This window comes from Mirounga angustirostris, unplaced genomic scaffold (genome assembly GCF_029215605.1).
Source record: "Mirounga angustirostris isolate CCGP_5_RB_7025 unplaced genomic scaffold, mMirAng1.0.hap1 SCAF_3, whole genome shotgun sequence".
Lineage (NCBI taxonomy): Eukaryota > Metazoa > Chordata > Mammalia > Carnivora > Phocidae > Mirounga > Mirounga angustirostris.
Window position 1 is genome coordinate 5,533,015 of NW_026991711.1, and position 18,341 is coordinate 5,551,355.

At 41.6% G+C, this 18,341-nt stretch overlaps 1 long non-coding RNA gene across 1 annotated transcript; it reads left to right on the top strand.

The window, feature by feature from the left end:
- Positions 1–1,922: 1,922 nt before the first annotated feature.
- Positions 1,923–17,993, top strand: LOC129045600 (uncharacterized). The gene is made up of 3 exons (XR_008505552.2): positions 1,923–2,298; positions 14,170–14,272; positions 17,275–17,993. It is a non-coding gene; the product is annotated as an uncharacterized LOC129045600 (long non-coding RNA).
- Positions 17,994–18,341: the final 348 nt, after the last annotated feature.

Here is an 18,341-nt window from a genome sequence, read left to right on the forward strand (position 1 = left end):
AATGGGCTTGACAGAGATTTCTAATACGCACTTAGTGAGATGACCCGAGCAGGGTCTGAGGGCTTGAGGCCAGAGTGAAATGAAGGTAAGCAATTGCTACTATGATCTTGGACTCTTCCTCCCCCTAGCTCCCATTTCTAATCATTTAGCAAATTTTGTTGCTTCCAACCCTTAAAAAACTCTCGAACAGCTCCCCTCTTCCTTGCAGTGCCTCCCACCTTTTATCTTTCATCTCCTGTTGAGCCTGGTAACCCAGCCTTTGGCTCTGCGGGCCATCTGCAGCCCTCCCCTGGAATGAGATTCTCAGGCATAAGGCGGTCAGATCCCTGCTCCCACCCGTCCCAGGCTTCCTTCTCTCACTTCCAGCATCCAGGAGGAGCTGTCTGCCCAGAAAGATGCTGCACCTGTGCTCTGTCCTGGCTCCAGCCCAGCTCAGCTCCCCATGTGGACACCCCACCCAGTCGCAGCTCCCCACGCAGGCCCCTGGGTGCCACCACCCGTGCCCGTCCCCCAGGCATAGGAAACAGCAGGACAAGAGACAAGAGGGCAAACCATGCAAAGCCGTCTCTCCAGATGTCTGTACTCTATGAAATTACCATTCTTTGTATGTGTTTGACCTGCCAAGCCAGCAATTTTGTATGAGCCCATCTAATATATGGAAGAGAATACAAATTCTCCCTTTACTTTTGAGTTGAAATTTGAGAATTCACATACTCTTTTTTTTTAAAGATTTTATTTATTTTGGGGGTAGGGCGCAGAGAGAAAGGAAAGAGAATCTCAGGCAGACTCCCTGCTGAGCACAGAACCCAATCCTGAAATCATGACCTGAGCCAAAACCAAGAGTTGGACGCTCAACAGACTGTGTCACTGATGCCCCGAGAATTCACATATTCTTTTGAGTGTGCCAGTGATTGTCCTGGAGGCGATGGGAAAGCTTTGGGATTTCGCACTCGCTCCTCACTGCCATTAAGGTTATTTAAGGGAAAACACTGGTTGGTTGGTCCCTTCACTTCTTCTCTAGCAACTTGACAGACAGGACTAGCCCTGCTCCCTGCGCTCGCCCAGTTGTGCTTCTGCAGAACACTCACTCTGTGGTCCCTGCCTTTCCGTGTGGGTCCCCCCTTTCACCCCTTTACTGTCTCTCCTCTGTAGACTCTGAAAGCAGGGCGGTGTCCCATTGGTTTCTATTTTCAGAGCCCAGCTCAGTTCCTGACACATGCAGAAATACTACATTATCAAGAGGCAAAGCTCATGAGTCCCCAAAATAAATCACATGTCACAGGAAAAGCGAGCTGAATATCTGACTAAGCTTTTTCTTGAATCTATTTCCAGCTCTCTAAGATACACCCCTGAGCTGTAACAGCTACAAGAGATGGTCATTGAGGTCGCGGATGATGTAAGCCCTCGCGGGTTGATGTCACTGTGTGACGTGCTGGTCGATGGCCGAGGAATACCTTAAAAGTGTTTGAAGTAAAAGTTTTCAACAGCTGTGAGTAAATAACAGTCTTGCAGACTACGAGGACCTACAGGTATAGCAGTTCCTTTGAAAACATTTCAGATTATCTGCACGTTATTTTTTTTCCACGAAGATTGCAATGGGCTCTGTCTATTCCAGCCTCCACTGGTACTCCTGGGACCCGTTGCCCTCTTTGGCAACAGAACTGCACCCTTTCCAAGGCAACACGCCAAACAGAAATCTTTTTTTATTTGTTTCTATGGTTTTGTTTTGGAGAAGTTCGGGTGTTTTGTTGTGTGGTTTTTTTTTTTTTTCTGTACCTTTTGTCAACATTTGGGTTACAATAGCTGTGACAGTGGCCAAGCTGATAAGAAGGGAAAACCTTTTAAAAGTACAAACCTTGAGCAAGAAAGGAAATTACCAAATAGAGAATTTTCATTCTCCTCGAATGAAAAACAGCCTGAAATTAAAGCAGCATGACTGGAAGCCCGCTCTGTTTTTTTGTTTTTGTTTTTGTTTTTGTTTTTTTAACTGGCTTTTGAAGTCAATAAAGAGCCAATTCTGTAAATAGAGCAAAGCAATAGCCCTTCCTCCCCCATGCGTCCCCCAACAGGAGCTCCTTGGCCCCAAGAATGCCATGAACCCAGTGGCTCAAGAATTGTTCTTCAAGTACAACTGTTCTTCTACAGTTTTCTGGCCCTTTAAAGAGACTCACCAATGAAGTCGGCCTTAAAATTGCAGTGCTTTTAAAAAAAAAGTGCGGACTAAGCTTGATCAGGAATTTTGACATCTCTTGAATGTAAGGTCTACAAACGGACTTGTTCTTATTTGGAGCTGCGGAGGTGAGGAGAGGGAGCACAGAGGGAGGTAGATCGAGTGCCGGGCAGGTGTAAAAACTTCGGCCAGTTAACTCTGTCTTTGTGGGACTCAAGGCTTGAGGGCTGGGCAGGGAGAGATTCCAGAGGTGGCAGTCCAACGATTCTTTCTTTGGGTAAGGAGAGGATCTTGGTGGTTCATCAAGGTTCCTTTAACTCAAAGACTCTTAACTTTGCTTCTTTGGACCTTCCACTCCCTTCTTAGATTAATTACTTGACAATAAAAACCAAAATGCAAAGAAACACAGAGTAGTTCTGCAAAAATCAATTGCCCTGAGTAGTTCAGAAGATGGGTATATTAGATTTCACCTTCTGTCCCTGAGACTCTCACTTCCTTCAAACCCGGACGGCGGTGAAGTTGCCGCCAACAACATCTGTTGAGCTGCTGTAGCAAGGGTATCTCACTCCTCAACTGTCTAGCCTTTTCATAAAAAGATGCATGCTTGATTTTCAATTATTGTAGTTCTTCATGCTGATCCAGGGTGAGAATAAACTATATCCCAACAGAAGGAAATGGAGGCCATGTCCCAGCCACCTTCATCCAGCAGGTCTAGCTTAAAAACCGTGAAATTTTGGATTTCTTAAGTCTCTTTTCAAGTAGATAAAATTTTTCAAGTAGATGGTTTAGCCAGCTCAGGCTGCTAGAACAAAACACCATAGATTGGGGGCTTCGAAACAGATAATTATCTCTCATGGTTCTGGAGGCTGGAAGTCCAAGCTCAAGGTGCCAGCAGATTTGGTTCCCGGTGAGGGCCCACTTCTTGGTTTGCACATGGCAGTCTTCTTGTTGAGAGGGCTATTTTAGTAAATGAGCCTCCCAACCCTGCCTCCTGCTAAACTCTAAAGACAACATGTTTAAAGCTTATGGCTGTTTCAGTAGGAGGTGTGTTTCGTTCCATTTTGTTTTGTTTTGCTTTGTTTTGTTTTCTGGTAGAGTTCTTTAACAGTAGACTTAAAGGTAAACTTGATTATACCTTTGTAGTTCATTCCCACATGCAAGGGATCGGATTTTCTAGAAGCTGGAACTCTTCATGTTCCACATCATTTGTCATCACAAAATGCAGCTTCATAAGAGGAAAATAGCTATGTTTTTTCAGGCAGGAATATGCCTTCAATGACTAGGCTGTGGTCTTTGAATCATGGTGATAAGGAAATTACTGTCTTCTATACTTTCTTATGTACTACGTTGTTTGCCAGGAAAATATCTGGATTGTATGTGAATAATTCAAGGTGTTATAGCCTTTTCTCCTCTTTTCTGATGGCCATACTCCTACTCCTCAACCCCCCGCAGAAAAAAACTGGAGGGTGGTTATTACAGAGTAACCGTCTCACTGATTAGGGGAAAAGTCCATCTTGGAGGATCATGGGATGCTGTGATCCATGTTGTTTCCCCACACCATGTTACTGAGTGACAAGATAAGACAGGACAGGAAGCAAGAGCTTTTGGAAGGATTTTGCCAGGCCCTAGGAAGGGTTTAAAGCCCCTAAAACTAGCAAGAATATGTTAAGTTCTATTTGGGGTAATCGAGGTAAACATCCAATTAAAGGATTTCTTGCCAGAAGTTAAGGAGTCAACACATTTCAGAGTTTTTTTCTAAGTCCCAGTGGTACCACCAAAGCAGTACCAGTATCAAAAAAGGCAATCCCAGGAGAAGGGGACCTTGAGCCCACAAACACTGAACAAACATCAGGTCCCAAAGCCGTGGCAATAATGGCTGAATTTAAGGCAAGAAGGTCCTTACGTTTATCTAGGTTTTGTTTGTTTGTTTGCTTAAGCACTTACTTTTGTATAGTAAAAAAAAAAAAAAAAAAAAAAAATCCCTGTTAAGAAATTGATTCTGCACAAATGGTACTGATTGATTAGCAAGGATTTTAAAGATATTTTTTTAAGTAACATGAGATGAGTCTGCTAATACGTGTCCTAAAACACTCATGACTGGAAAGTCATCTTAACTGTAAGTACTGGGTTTTTTAACAGATGCGACTATTGTGGCAGCCATTGAGATGACCAACCTAGTGCCAGGAAAGAAAGACACTCTTTCTAAAGGGTATAGACACCTTGCAAATAAAATCTTATTTTATTAACTGGCAGAATCACAAGTAATCAGTAGAGCAAAGCAGGAATGAATGTTAAATAGCTATCTCCATGTATGAATCTAAGGCACTCATAATCCAGTATTTATAGGAGAGAATATGATAATAAAGAAAATCATGTTTCCATAATTAAATTGTTACCCTTTGAACATGTTATTTAGAAGATTTAAACATAAAGTCATATTTTAAATATACTTTTTAAGTGATCTATAATTACGTGGGAAAACAAAGCATTGCAGCAAACATCCTGTCCTAGAAACAAAATGTCTGCTGCATCCCTGCTTAGAACCTGAAATAATTAATACCTCTGACCTCAATGTTGCAAAGTATTATCATTTCTATTTTGCCTATAGGGGAGTGTTTTGTGAAAACTCGTTTATAACACTGCAAGTGGCTATGTATTATTGAAACTAAGTAAGAAGTAGCTTGCTTAAGGCCACTCATAATAACAGTTCCAAAAAGGAGAAAAATTCAGGAGTGTCAGGCTATTAATTTTTAAATTTATTTGGATAAAATAAATTTAAATATACATTATTTTGTGATTTAGTTAAGATTATCTATAGTCAAGCCTTTGCAATCCAATTTGAACTACTCTTCAACCAAAAGACAGGGAATACAGGTTGAATGGGGGGGAAAATGGGACAAAAAAGAGTATGATATCTATAATATTCTTCAAAGTCTATGATTTTAGATGCCATAGCAATGGCAAAGATAAAGACAAGATCATGAATGGTCTTGAAGTGGAATCATCCGTCTTAATGTTGATTAAGATCAAGATGACTTTTAAATTTATATAAGACTCATAATCATACTTTACAAATTTAAATTTATTAAATTGATCAGATTCATCACTAAACCTCCTCCTAAGCCTGTATTCTCTATCTCATTTGTTGGTATAGCTATCTACTCATACTTTCAAGCAATAGACCTAGACCTATCCTTGACTTCTCCCTCTCAACATTCATATCTTATCTCCAAAATATAAACTCAATCTCTCCTTCACATCTGCATCAACACTACTCTTGTTCAGGCTCCCATCTTGTTAATCACTGCATTAACATCCTTACAGCACAAGGCCTCCAGTTTTGTGCACCTTAATTCCATTATTTTCAAAGTCACAGTCCATTGAATCAGAGCAAGGGAAGTTAGTTGGGTGGCCACAAAGCATACTAGCTGGATGTGCCCATTGGGGTATGGTACTGATGAGCCATTTCTCCTAAAACTTTTTATGTCTTTCAATCACCTATAGGATAAGAACCCAACTCTTTGACATCCTAGTGAATCTTTCTATGACCTGTCCACGGATATCTTCTCTTTGTCCCATCAGGCTGATCCGTGTGCATTATTTCGGCGGACTCCTTATTTCCAGCTGGGCTCTGCCAATAGGGAGTACAGGCAGATTGGAGGAAAGGAACGGAGTGCCGTCAGACTACCTTCGCTCCAGCTCCCTCCCTGCATTCTCACCTCACCTTCCTCAATAGAGGACTGGTCCTCTTGTCAGGGTGGCTCCTCCACAGAGCACTCTCTGTCTCCAGAGTCTGGAGGACGTTCATGCCTACGGGCAGTAGCACTGCCCTCCTCACAGGTCGGCACTTACCTCTGTGCTTCCCTGGACTCTGGGCGCAGCTCGGATCATAGAGCCTTGATCAAATTGTGGAACCTGGTAACCTACTGCACTGCTGGAGACTCACTGCCAAGTTGGCTTCCTGGTCACTCCCTTTCGTTTCCAATGTTGACCCATCCTCTTTCCCCGCCTCTTGCCAACCCCCTTCTCTGTACTGAAGAGTTCTCTCCTTATGTGCTCTAACCTACTATCAGTGGGCCCCATAGGTGCATTCTTCTAGAACAACATCATTTCTCCATACTTAAGTTTAGGGTTGTGTGTGCTTAATGTAGGCATGTAGTATCTCTTCCTTGTACAATTCCAGAATCTATTTTTTGTTAAATCTTGGCATCTACACTCAGACAGTTGAAGTCATCATTCCAGAATCCCTCCACTTTCTCAAAGTGCTTTGGGCACTTTATCTCATTAACTCAGTTCCTGGTAAAATGAGATGAGTGTAGCACTTTTTCTCCCAAAGTTGGTATGGGGATTAAATGAGATAATTCATGTTAATTTCTCAGCCCAATTCCTTAAGTGTGGGCTCTCAATATCCTTGCTGAATGTTATTTTCTTTTTTTTCTGTATAGGCAAAAAAGGAATTCTCACTTCTTCTAATAGTGTCTAGTCATACTCTGTTCCACTCTTTTCACTGATACCAGGTTCTAGATCCATGTGTCTGATACATGACCATTCAAATTGGACTACAAAATGTTAAGCAAGAGTTCCACTCAGACACCCCACTGTCAAAACGCCCTCACAAGATAAATCCTGCGACGGTCCTGCTGTGTGTTGGACACCCTACCTGCTGTGTCATCTCGCTGGATCCACACTAAATCTCCTGTGTATGGGTGAGCGTTAGAGAGCGTAAGGAACTCACCCAAGGTCATAAACGGATGGGGGGGTGGAGCTTAGAGCTAAACTTTTTCTGACTGCAAAGCCATCTTTCCACTACATGGGTCCCCAGTTGAACATCTACAACTTGTAAAACACTGTCATGCAAACTGCAAGGGTTACATAGAGGAGAGTTTTGACTACTTCCCTAAGGCAGCATAAAGAAATTACTAGCTCTGCCAAGCTGGAATCCTAATCGGTAATAAGGGAGTTGTATTGACGAACCGTGAATATTACATTACAAACTGTCACATAAATACTCTGTAGTTCTTTCCGAGTGTTCTGGAGGGAGCTGCACGTGTGTGTAAATGTCTGCTCGGAGCCTCCAGCATCCACCAGCCTCTACAATCTTCAGGGTGTGTTCTTCTCTGGCTGTCGTGTCCTGCGTCAAAAAGGCAGTAAGCGCCTCCCTGTTGGCTTATGTTTGTCTAACACCTTTTCCTGATTGTGTTTAGAAAGGTCACAAGGGAAATCTTTGCTCTCCGACCACCAATAGAGCTAAGTTTACCGGAACTTATTCAATGGACAGGAGTCTCAGCTCTTGCCCTCAGCTCCTCCCTGTTCTCCAGCGCCTTCGATAGATGACTTGGCCGCGAATAGAGCCCATCTCTTCAGGCTTCTGTTCGGACAGTCTAATTCCCTACGTCAGAGGTTACCTAAGGAGCATAAACTCCCTTTCCCTGCATGATGCAAGAAGAATTTTGTTGTAGGAGGGAGAACAAACCCCAGAAATTCTGTCAGACCCGTCGTGGTCCGGCGGGCAGGCATTTTAAGAGAGTGGGGAACGGAATGGGACGGGCCACCCCTGGTGCCAGACCCTGCGCCCTGGGCCCTGGCTGCCCTGGCCTTCAAAGGAGAGGCAGCTCTGCTGACTCTCTAACTTTGGTTTCTAACTGAAGCTTTCTGCCCGTCCCTTTGTCTCTCCTGATTCTTTTAGTGTCTCCTTTTTATCCTTTCTCTCCTGCTTTTTGTCTTTTTCCGCTTTGTTTTCAAAGATAAATAATGTGTTGTTAAACCAAATTTAAAGGATGATAAGAGAAAAAAAGTTTAAGTTAAAAGAAAGAAGCCTTTTATGTTTCCTTGTGACTTTTAATCCATAGATTTATATAGTTTTGTGTCTTTAGTGGTCACCATATCCATAGAAATTGTGTTGTTTTTTCACTCAACATTCTTTAGTGAACACTTCTTCCTTCCCCGTAATGTTAGAATAGTGACTGTTTTCATAATTAGCTGATAGTCTATTTTGTCAAGATGCCTCTTCTTTTCCTCTCCTCCTTCCTTTTAACGTGCTCAGAATCTCTGCTTTCATGATCTCTGCTTGGGAGCCAGGCGTTACGTTTGTCATAGCAACAGGTGATGGAAAATTCTATTGTAACTTTCATGTAGCTGATTTTAACTAACCTGGAGTTCACCGTTTCTAGTCACAGACTTTGGGGCCGTGTTAAGGACTATCAACGGTATGTGGTAAACATAAAGCCAGTACGATTTCTGCCTTAACCACTGTTGGAAAGCTCACATCGGGTTACTATTTCTGGTCCCCAAAAAACCATTCCAGGCAGAGGCCAATAAGGGTTATGGTTCATGATACCTTGTCAGCTACATAGAAGGTGGGGTGGACATGTGTTGTGTCAGTTATTTTAAAGCCTTTGCCATTTCTCACACTTGCACTCCACTTTTGGAACTCTCTCTCCTTTTTTTTTTTTTTTAAAGATTTAATTATTTATTTATTTGAGAGAGAGAGAGAGAGAGAGCAGGAGCAGGCGGGGGAGGGATAGAAGGAGAAGGAGAAGCAGACTGCCTGCTAAACAGGAAGCCCAATGCGGGACTCGATCCCAGGACCCTGGGATCATGACCTGAGCCAAAGGCAGATGCTTCATTGACTGAGCCACCTAGGTGCCCCACTTTTATAACTCTTTAAGGCATAATTCAATTCCAGTTTTTTCTAGATTGGCACAATATTTCTGTTTCTAATTCTCAAGCAATTTTCTTAAGAAGCAACTGTATTTATATTTATGTGTCCAACTTGCCTAGAAACAGGAAGCCAAAGGAGAACAAACTGAGCTCTGTGATCAGCATTGTCTCCTCTCGCCATGGACCCACATTCCCTGTGCTTCTGTGTGTCACGCCACACCATCTAGTAATGCTCCCCTCCCAGGTTCTAGCTGGGTATTACAAACAAACTCAAGACTCAGGTTGTTCCATTCATATGGCAATGAAATATAAACCAACAAAATGAGCAGCGACATTGTAGTTAAAGCCTCACAATCTCTAATCCATGAAAACAGGTTTCTAGAGCGAGAAGAGAAATGGCTAACTCATACACCAAGCTCAGAATTTGTTTCTTTGTTTTGTGTTGTTTCCCAATACTATTCCTTAACCTTGCAATAACCCTGTCAAGTAATTTCCTACCACACCTTCCCCTAAGTGAAAAATAAGTATGGTAATAGAAGCAACCACAAACACAGGTTACATTGAAAAAATGTCCCATTTCCCCAGTCACCTGAGCTGGAATAAAACCATTATTAAGACATAAGTGGGAGAGGACCCTTGATTTTTCAAGGTAAAATCATCATTTTCATGTAAACATAAAATGAATACAGGCAAAGATTTTATTTAACTCATTTATAACAGTGGAAACTAGCCAGATGTTAAAATCAGCTCAAAAATGAATTTAAAGAATAGACATTGACGGAGCCAGTCAGGAGAGCTGAAATGAATTTATAAACAGATGTTAAACTGGCTAATATCCAATGGGGAGATAAAAGGCAGTGTTTGGGGTTGTCTTTTCAGTAGTGTAGATATCAGTTACATGTATTGGATAAAATTCACTTGCTTTGCTAAGGATAAGAATCATTTCCATTATCAGTTTTCTGCAACTTGACTTCCACCCGAAAGAGTTATAAAACAGCCTAGTCAACAAAAAGGTAATATCCTACACTCCTATAAAATAGGTCCCCAGAAATCTGGCTCGACCCACACTGCTCAATTGCATGGCCACTAGCCACATGTGGACAGGGCTGGTGCAGAACATCCCCATAGAAAGTTCTACTGAACAACACTGTACTACCAGATGACTGGTGCTCAACTGAAAGGCTGCCCAGTGCTCTCTGTTGTCCATTTCCAAATCTTCAACAATTTTTTTTTCTGACAAAAGAAAATAAGCAACAACAATAGTGATATGGAGCAGGGTATATAAGGGAATAATAGCCAGTATTTATTGAGTACCAGCTATATGCCAGGAATTGTATAAGCCCATTTGTATATATTATCTAATTGGGTTTTCACAATTTATATATATTACCTAATCCAGTCCTTATAATAGTTTAACCTCACGTATTATTTGAGGTAACAAACTCTAAGAGTTTAAATAATCTGAGTCCTCAAAATTTGCATATATTATCTGATGAGTCCTCACAATAAATTAACCTCACTTACTAGATGATCCAGAGACTCAAGCAGATTAGAAAGATCTGCTTGAGACCATACATACAACTATTAAGTGGTTGAACCAGGATTTGATATCACATTTGTGTAACTCTTTAGTCTTGCTTGTTTCATGGGACCAGATTGACCAGTCTATGTGTCTTGAAAGAGAAGTAAGGGTAGTAGATGCAGGTAAACACAGAGTACAGATAAAAATTACAACCATAAAGAGACATCCAAGAAATCTGACCTGCCCACATTGACTTAGGCCACTTTGTCTCAGTAGAGGAAAACATGGCGGCCTGTCTGCTGAAGGAAGAAAAGAGAAGTGTTTGCTCCAGCCTGCTCTGTGTCCAAGGATGTCACTGAGTCCATGCCAGAGCACGTTGTGTTCACGCATAACACTAACTAACATTGCGGCATGTTCATCACGGACTGTCCATCTCCCCAGTTAGAACTTCCATTACGGACAGCCACATGCAGAAGAATGAAACTCGACCATTCTCTAACATCATTCACAAAGATAAATTCAAAGTGGATGAAAGACCTCAATGTGAGACAGGAATCCATCAAAATCCTAGAAGAGAACATAGGCAGTAACTTCTTTGACATCGCCCACAGCAACTTCTTTCATGATACATCTCCAAAAGCTAGTGAAACAAAAGCAAAAATGAACTTTTGGGACTTCATCAAGATAAAAAGCTTCTGCACAGCAAAGGAAACAGTCAACAAAATAAAGAGGCAACCCACAGAATGGGAGAAGATATTTGCAAATGACACTACAGATAAAGGGCTGGTATCCAAGATCTATAAAGAACTTCTCAAACTCAACACCCAAAAAAACAAATAATCAACTCAAAAAGTGGGCAGAAGATATGAAAAGATACTTCTCTGAAGAAGACATACAAATGGCTAACAGACACATGAAAAAATGTTCATCATCATTAGCCATCAGGGAAATCCAAATCAAAACCACACTGAGATACCACCTTACACCAGTTAGAATGGCCAAAATGGACAGGGAAAGAAACAACAAATGTTGGAGAGGTTGTGGAGAAAGGGGAACCCTCTTACATTGTTGGTGGGAATGCAAGTTGGTACAGCCACTTTGGAAAACAGTATGGAGGTTCCTCAAAAATTTAAAAATAGAGCTACCCTATGACCCATCAATTGCACTCCTGGGTATTTACCCCAAAGACACAGATGTAGTGAAAAGAAGGGCCATATGCACCCCAATGTTCATAGCAGCAATGTCCTCAATAGCCAAACTGTGGAAAGAGCCGAGATGCCCTTCAACAGATGAATGGATAAAGAAGATGTGGTCCATATATACAATGGAATATTACTCAGCCATCAGAAAAGATTAATACCCAACTTTTACATCAACATGGATGGGATTGGAGGAGATTATGCTAAGTGAAATAAGTCAAGCAGAGAAAGTCAATTATCATATGGTTTCACTTATTTGTGGAACATAAGGAATAGCATGGAGGACATTAGGAGAAGAAAGGGAAAAATGGGGGGGGGCGGAATTGGAGGGAGAGATGAACCATGAGAGACTATGGACTCTGAGAAACAAACAGGGTTTTAGAGGGGAGGGGGGAGGGGGGGTTGTTTAGCCCAGTGATGGGTATTAAGGAGGGCACGTACTGCATGGAGCACTGGGTGTTATATGAAAACAATGGATCGTGGATCACCACATCAAAAACTGTATGTACTGTATGGTGACTAACATAACATAATAAAATTAAAAAAAAAAAAAAAAAAAGAACTTCCATTACTCCAGTGGGGAATCAGAGAAGAAACACACTTACTTATAACATCCTGCCTGGGCATAGCTCTTCATTTAAGTTTGCTAAACACATGATTTCTAACCATGTGTACACCTCTGCCCCGTAACATCAAACCATCCCACACCAATTTGTAGGTGGCTAGACAACTTGCTAGGCACGCTTCCTTGCTTCTACTACTATTTTACTTTTGCAACTATTGGGCAGCATTGTACCATCACATGATGGACTGGCACACCAGATGCTGCCCAGCTCCACCCTGGCTGGCTGTGAGACTGGGGAAGTTGTTAAAAACTCTTTAGGCCTCTAAAATATCACCTCGCATCTGTCAGAATGGCTAAAATCAACAACACAAGATACAAGTGTTAGGGAGGATGTGGAGAAAAGGGAACTGTCCTACACTGTTGATGGGGATGCAAACTGGGGCAGCCACTGTGGAAGACAGTATGGAGTCTCCTCAAAAAGCTAAAAATGGAACTACCTTGTAATCACACTACTGAGTATTTACCCAAAATCCAAAAATACTCATTCAAAGGGATACATGCACTCCTATGTTCATTGCAACATTATTTACAATAGCCAAGATATGAAAGCAGCCCAAGTGACCATTGTAGATGAATGGATAAAGAAGATGTATGTGGTGTATATATATATAATGGAATACTATTCAGCCATGAAAAGAAGTGAGATCTTGCCATTTGTGATAACATGGTTGGAGCTGGAGAGTATTACACTAAGCAAAATAAGTCAGTCAGAGAAAGACAAATACCATATGATTTCACTCATATGTGGAATTTAAGAAACAAAGCAAACAAACAAAGGGGTGGGGAGAGGAAGGCAAACCAAGAAACAGACTCTTAACTACAGAGAACACACTGATGGTCACTAGAGGGGAGGTGGGTGGGAGGATGTGTGAATTAGGTGACAGGGATGAAGGCGTGCACCTGTTGTGATGAGCACTGTGTGATGTATGGAAGTCTTAAATCAGTATATTATACAACTGAAACTAATACAACACGGTATGTTAGCTAACTGGAATTAAATTAAAAAATAATAAAAATAAAATAAAAAACACAGAATGTGGGGAAATGGACATCTTTCTACATGACTTGTGAGAGTGTGAACAGCTGTAACCTATTAAAGGCAAAACTGAATGCACTTTGTGATCTATCAACCCATTTTCAGAAATAAAAGTACCAAACAGCAAGAATCAAAAAAAAAAAAAAAAAAAACCTTCAGGCTTCATATTTTTTGATAAAATATGGACAATAATCAAATTTACATCATAGAGTTGATGGAAGAATTTAATGAGATAATATTCATAAGAAGATTAGTACAATGTCTCATATTTAGACCCAAGAAATGTTCTCTATTAGTGCTGGTATTTTGAGCCAAATAAATAATGAATATTGTTACAATGCCATAATTCTCAATATTTGTATTAAATATCACTTCGTATTTTCAAGAGAGTTAGAGAACAGAAAGTTACGCAAGAGGTTGTGACCATTTTTGTAATACATTTTTCTTATGAATGTACCAGATGTCCCATATAAAACCATAAAACTGTTCCACACTGGTCACTGCACACAGTGAAAAAAAACCAAAACTACCATTTATGAACTACCAGAAGCAATATGATTAAATGAGAATTTCTGCCGAAGAGCAGAGCTAATTTTCTGGCTGAGAAACACCTGACTTTTTGAGCATTTCAGTTTATTTTTATTTATTTATTTTTTAAAGATTTTATTTATTTATTTGAAAGAGAGAGAATGAGAGAGAGCACATGAGAGGGGGGAGGGGGAGGGGACAAGCAGACTCCCTGCCGAGCAGGGAGCCCGATGTGGGACTCGATCCAGGGACTCGATCCAGGGACTCCAGGATCATGACCTGAGCCGAAGGCAGTCGCTTAACCAACCGAGCCACCCGGGCGCCCCCATTTCAGTTTATTTTTTAACTTCCTTTCTACCGGGGGACAGTGTGGATGTATGCTTTCTCTGATTTAGCCAGCATGGAAATGCCTTCTTTCTTTTTTCTTAGACATCACAGTACCGTTGCTTAGGCTGGAGTGAAGGCAGAAGGGGAAGTCGATAGAATGAGGAAGCAGTCAACCCAGCAACCAAGCTTTTGGAAACCATTGCAGGTATGGAGCAAAACAATGGGAGCCAGGGTAAGAGGCGGGGGCGGGTGGGGGGCGATTCTTGGAAATTTGATAGGAGAGCGTACGTAGCTTGACTGCGGAGGTAAGTGCAATAGTCTATGTGCAATCCCCACATCCAAATGCGTGCACGAATTTGCACACGCACGCGCGTGCGCCCCCACACACACAGACGTGCAAATGCAGATGGGCTGAGAAGTTCCAGGATCCTTTCTAGAAGGAACTAATCTCCTGAAGCAGGTCGGCTGAAGCCCAGACCCCCAACCCTTGAAACCGGAGCGGACCTAGTGGCAGAGCCCAAGGGCGAAATCCTAGCGCGCTGATCAGCCGCAGCATCCTGCCCTCCGAAATTCTGTGTTTGCTCAACACCTCGTGCCTGTGTACACAGCGCGGAAGGGGAAAGCCTTCTCGTTTTCAGCCTTCCGGGGCTAATGTTCCGCATCAGTCGGCGCTGCCATCATGGATCCGACATTCTCCCTTCTAAATCCACATGAGTTTCCTTCTTCATGATGCGAGCAAATTGAAATCTGCGTGCTAGTGATTTGCAAAATGTACCATGGTGCAAAGAGAGCATTCTGATTAGTCCGGTCCTGTTATAATCATTGGTTTTCCAGAAGTAATTCAGGAAATATTCTCAGAGCAACCTAATGCCTGCACGCACGATGAGACACAGGAGGATTTTGCAGATAGATATTTAATACACACATAGTCAAGAGGAGCCCTTCCGTTTTGAGGATCCAGCTAGTTAATATGTGAGGACTGTTGCCAAGAAGGACGTAGGGTTCTGTCTCTCCCCAGAAATGCCTAAAATAATTGTCTTGTAAAGGTGAGAGGGTGCTTGAAACCAGACCTGCCCGCATTCCAAGCCCTTCAGGTAGCCTGAGAGTTTTATGGTAATGAAATCCTCCTTTGTCATTTACATTCCTTTGGTGGTTATTTATGCAAATGCTCAGATGTTTTACTACCTTGAAACAGATTTACCGATGAATAAATCCCTTCCTCCTAATGAAAACATTTCAGCCCTCCTAACCGGGAAGTCTCCAAAAGGATATCTGTTTGGGTGATCATAAACTACTTTGATATCCTACTACACTGAGCTTTGGAAAATAAATAACTATATTATTTGTGACTGCCACACAACCGAGCCTTTGAGTAATCACATTTCCACTTAAAGAAGCAAAGTGAAATCGCTATTTTAAAAATCATTATATGAAACTAACACAGTACTACTCAGTGGATTTAAAAATGAAACGTCCCCCAGTGTTTCTTCTGATTATCTCTCCAGAGTAAACAGGGACATCTCAATGCAAAGAAAAGAAAGAAAGAAAAAGAAAAGGCTCATGCAGCTGTCTGTCATTCATTTATTTGGAATGTTCACCGGAAAGCCCTTCAGTGATTTCTACACAGAGAAAAGGTTGCAGCACCTTGAGATCTCTCTCACCGTCAAAGGTTCCTGAAACCGGTTTGGTGGGGACGGTGATGGAACACAGAAAGCAGGCCTGGAGAACCATCCTCAGATGTACTAGAAAATCAGCAAAGAAGCAATAAACATTACAGTGACTTCTGGCTTACTCTCAAGCATGCAAGAACTATGCTTTCTGGTTTGGTAGAGTGTCAGAAGCAGATGTACGGTCCTGTGAGGGTCAGGTTCTTTCACGACGGTTCCAAATAACCACTCAAATATGTCTAAATGATGGGAAAATCACTTTATTTCTGCTTTTTCATTTTAATAGGTTGCCTCAGGAAAGCCTAGGGAAAGGTGTACTTGACTCTCACAGGAAGATTTCTTTCATTTAACAATTTGAACATGCCCCCTGGACTCGTGACCTAAATTCATGATGGCTTTGTAAGAAACTTCAAGTTAATCACTGACTTTTGAAAAGAGAGTGCAAACATTTTATTACATTTAATTTTATTTAAAATGTGTGATATGTTGGTTTGAGAGTTCTGAGTTCCTGCGTCTATCACAAGGAGCGCGTGGAAACGAGGCGCGACCTGGGTGTTTGAATTCAGTTTGCCCATGGCTGCAAACAGAAACCACAGAGGTGCCCCCTGCACGTGAAGTCCCACGAAGTCCGCCCTTTCCTAGGTGGGTGACCTTTGGCAGGTGTTTGACTTCTGAGTTTCAGTTATCTCCTGTAAAAGGCGGGGTTATGAAACCTAACCAGTCATAATTGAATGAGGCCATCAATTAATAAAACAATCATCTATCAAAAGTTTCTGAGTAATTGCTAATTACCAGATACTGTGTCTGAAACACAGCTCTCAAAAAAAAAAAAAAAAGCCATTATTAGAGGGATGTATTAATTTTTACCCATGTACGTCTGGATCAATACAGGGCCAACTGCTACTCATAGACAACCACCTAGCTCAGAAGATTATCGGATTTCACTAATTTGGGCAAATTAACTCACCTTCAACTTTCAGAGGAGAAAGCAAGATTTTTTTTTTTTTTTTTAATTTTGCAGATGAAACAGTGAGGCTGAGAAGCTCAAGTACATTTTACAAGGCATTGAAAATCTCTAAGAGTAGGCACGTAACTTAGACAGATACAACTTACAATCACCATTTTGGAAAAAAGCTTAATTTACTTTTGCTTCGCCGCCTGTAAAGTAGCATATAGGGATAATGTAATGGTTAAGCAAACTAACAAAAGGCTAATACAAAAATAAAATTTAATTCATTACAAGAGCCCAGTAATTAACAAAGTAATATTCCTGTATCTGTATGACTTACAGATGAAAAGTCCGTTTCCTTTTCCACTCCCACTGATAGTGCGTCACAGCTATTCTGTCCCTGTTTTGCTTTCTATGTGTCTGTTTATCTTCTTCAGTGCAAACCCTAACATCTGTGTCTTTCTTAGAAAGGCCTTCTCCATCTCAAGTTTATAAAGATAAGTTCTCTCTTTTCTTTACCCAGAGAGTTTTATTTCTTTGGGTCTAGATGTTTACTTGTTTACCTCACTGGATGTACGCTTCTCTCCGCAGTGACTTGAAATGCCCACGGGACAGCCACCTGCGGCAGTGGAGTGCCTACCTGAAGCCCCTAATTAATGGTTTCCCTGCATCTGTGTCCTGCATCTCCATCAGCTGCTACACTGTCTTTCGCCATCGTTCCTCTGGGCTGGCCTTGTCACTTTGGCCAGAGGAAGGGAGCTGAAGTGATGGTGTGCCCATCTCAAGCAGCCATTTGGGCTCCTCTCTGTGTCTCTCTCAACATATCCTGGATCAGACTGCCGGGGCTCCAGAGACCATGTAGAGAAGAGCCCACAGTCCTCGTCCTAGGCCATTTTGAACCGGCTTACAACCAGCCAACCTTCAACACGGTTGGCCCGCAGATTCATGAGTGATAAGAAATGCTTGTTACTATAAGCATCTGAGATTTTATTAAACAACAGAGGTTAACTGTTACCTACACTCAATTTTCTCATGTACATGCCAGTTTTCTGGACTTTATTGTGTTCTCTCGGTTCTGAGTATGTTTCTGCAGATTATATTTCCACATCATTTCCAATCTATTGCTGATTTTCTGCCAAATTCTTAGCCATGGACAGTGTAAGGTGTGATGAATACCAAACAATCCTCTATTTGGTATGTCACATATTCTCCCACATCCCCTAAATCCTTCTGGGGAGGCTTTTTGCTTCCTTAAGTAAATTTCTGTTCAGTACCTCCTACGTGCACAGGACCATACTAGATTCTACCGCAGATCAAAGGATGCGCATGAAACAGCATGCTGGGATCACTTGAGCTCTCAGCACTTGCATACTGAGTGACTCTGCTAGAAAATAAAAAGATGTGGATGTCCTCTCCTACAGCAAAGCAAATATTGCTCTGATAACCAGAGGCAGAGAATCACTCTCTGGTTCAAGAAGGTGTGGTTGGGAATAAAAGTAGAATACAATGACAGAGAGAAGTAAAATCTCGTAGTACATAATATAAGAAATGACTCAATAAGGTAAGGCTGTTGTTACCTTTCATGTGAAATATGAGCATCTGTACATAAACAGATTTTACGTTTTTCCCAAATTTTCTAATACACGGAAATGTGTGCT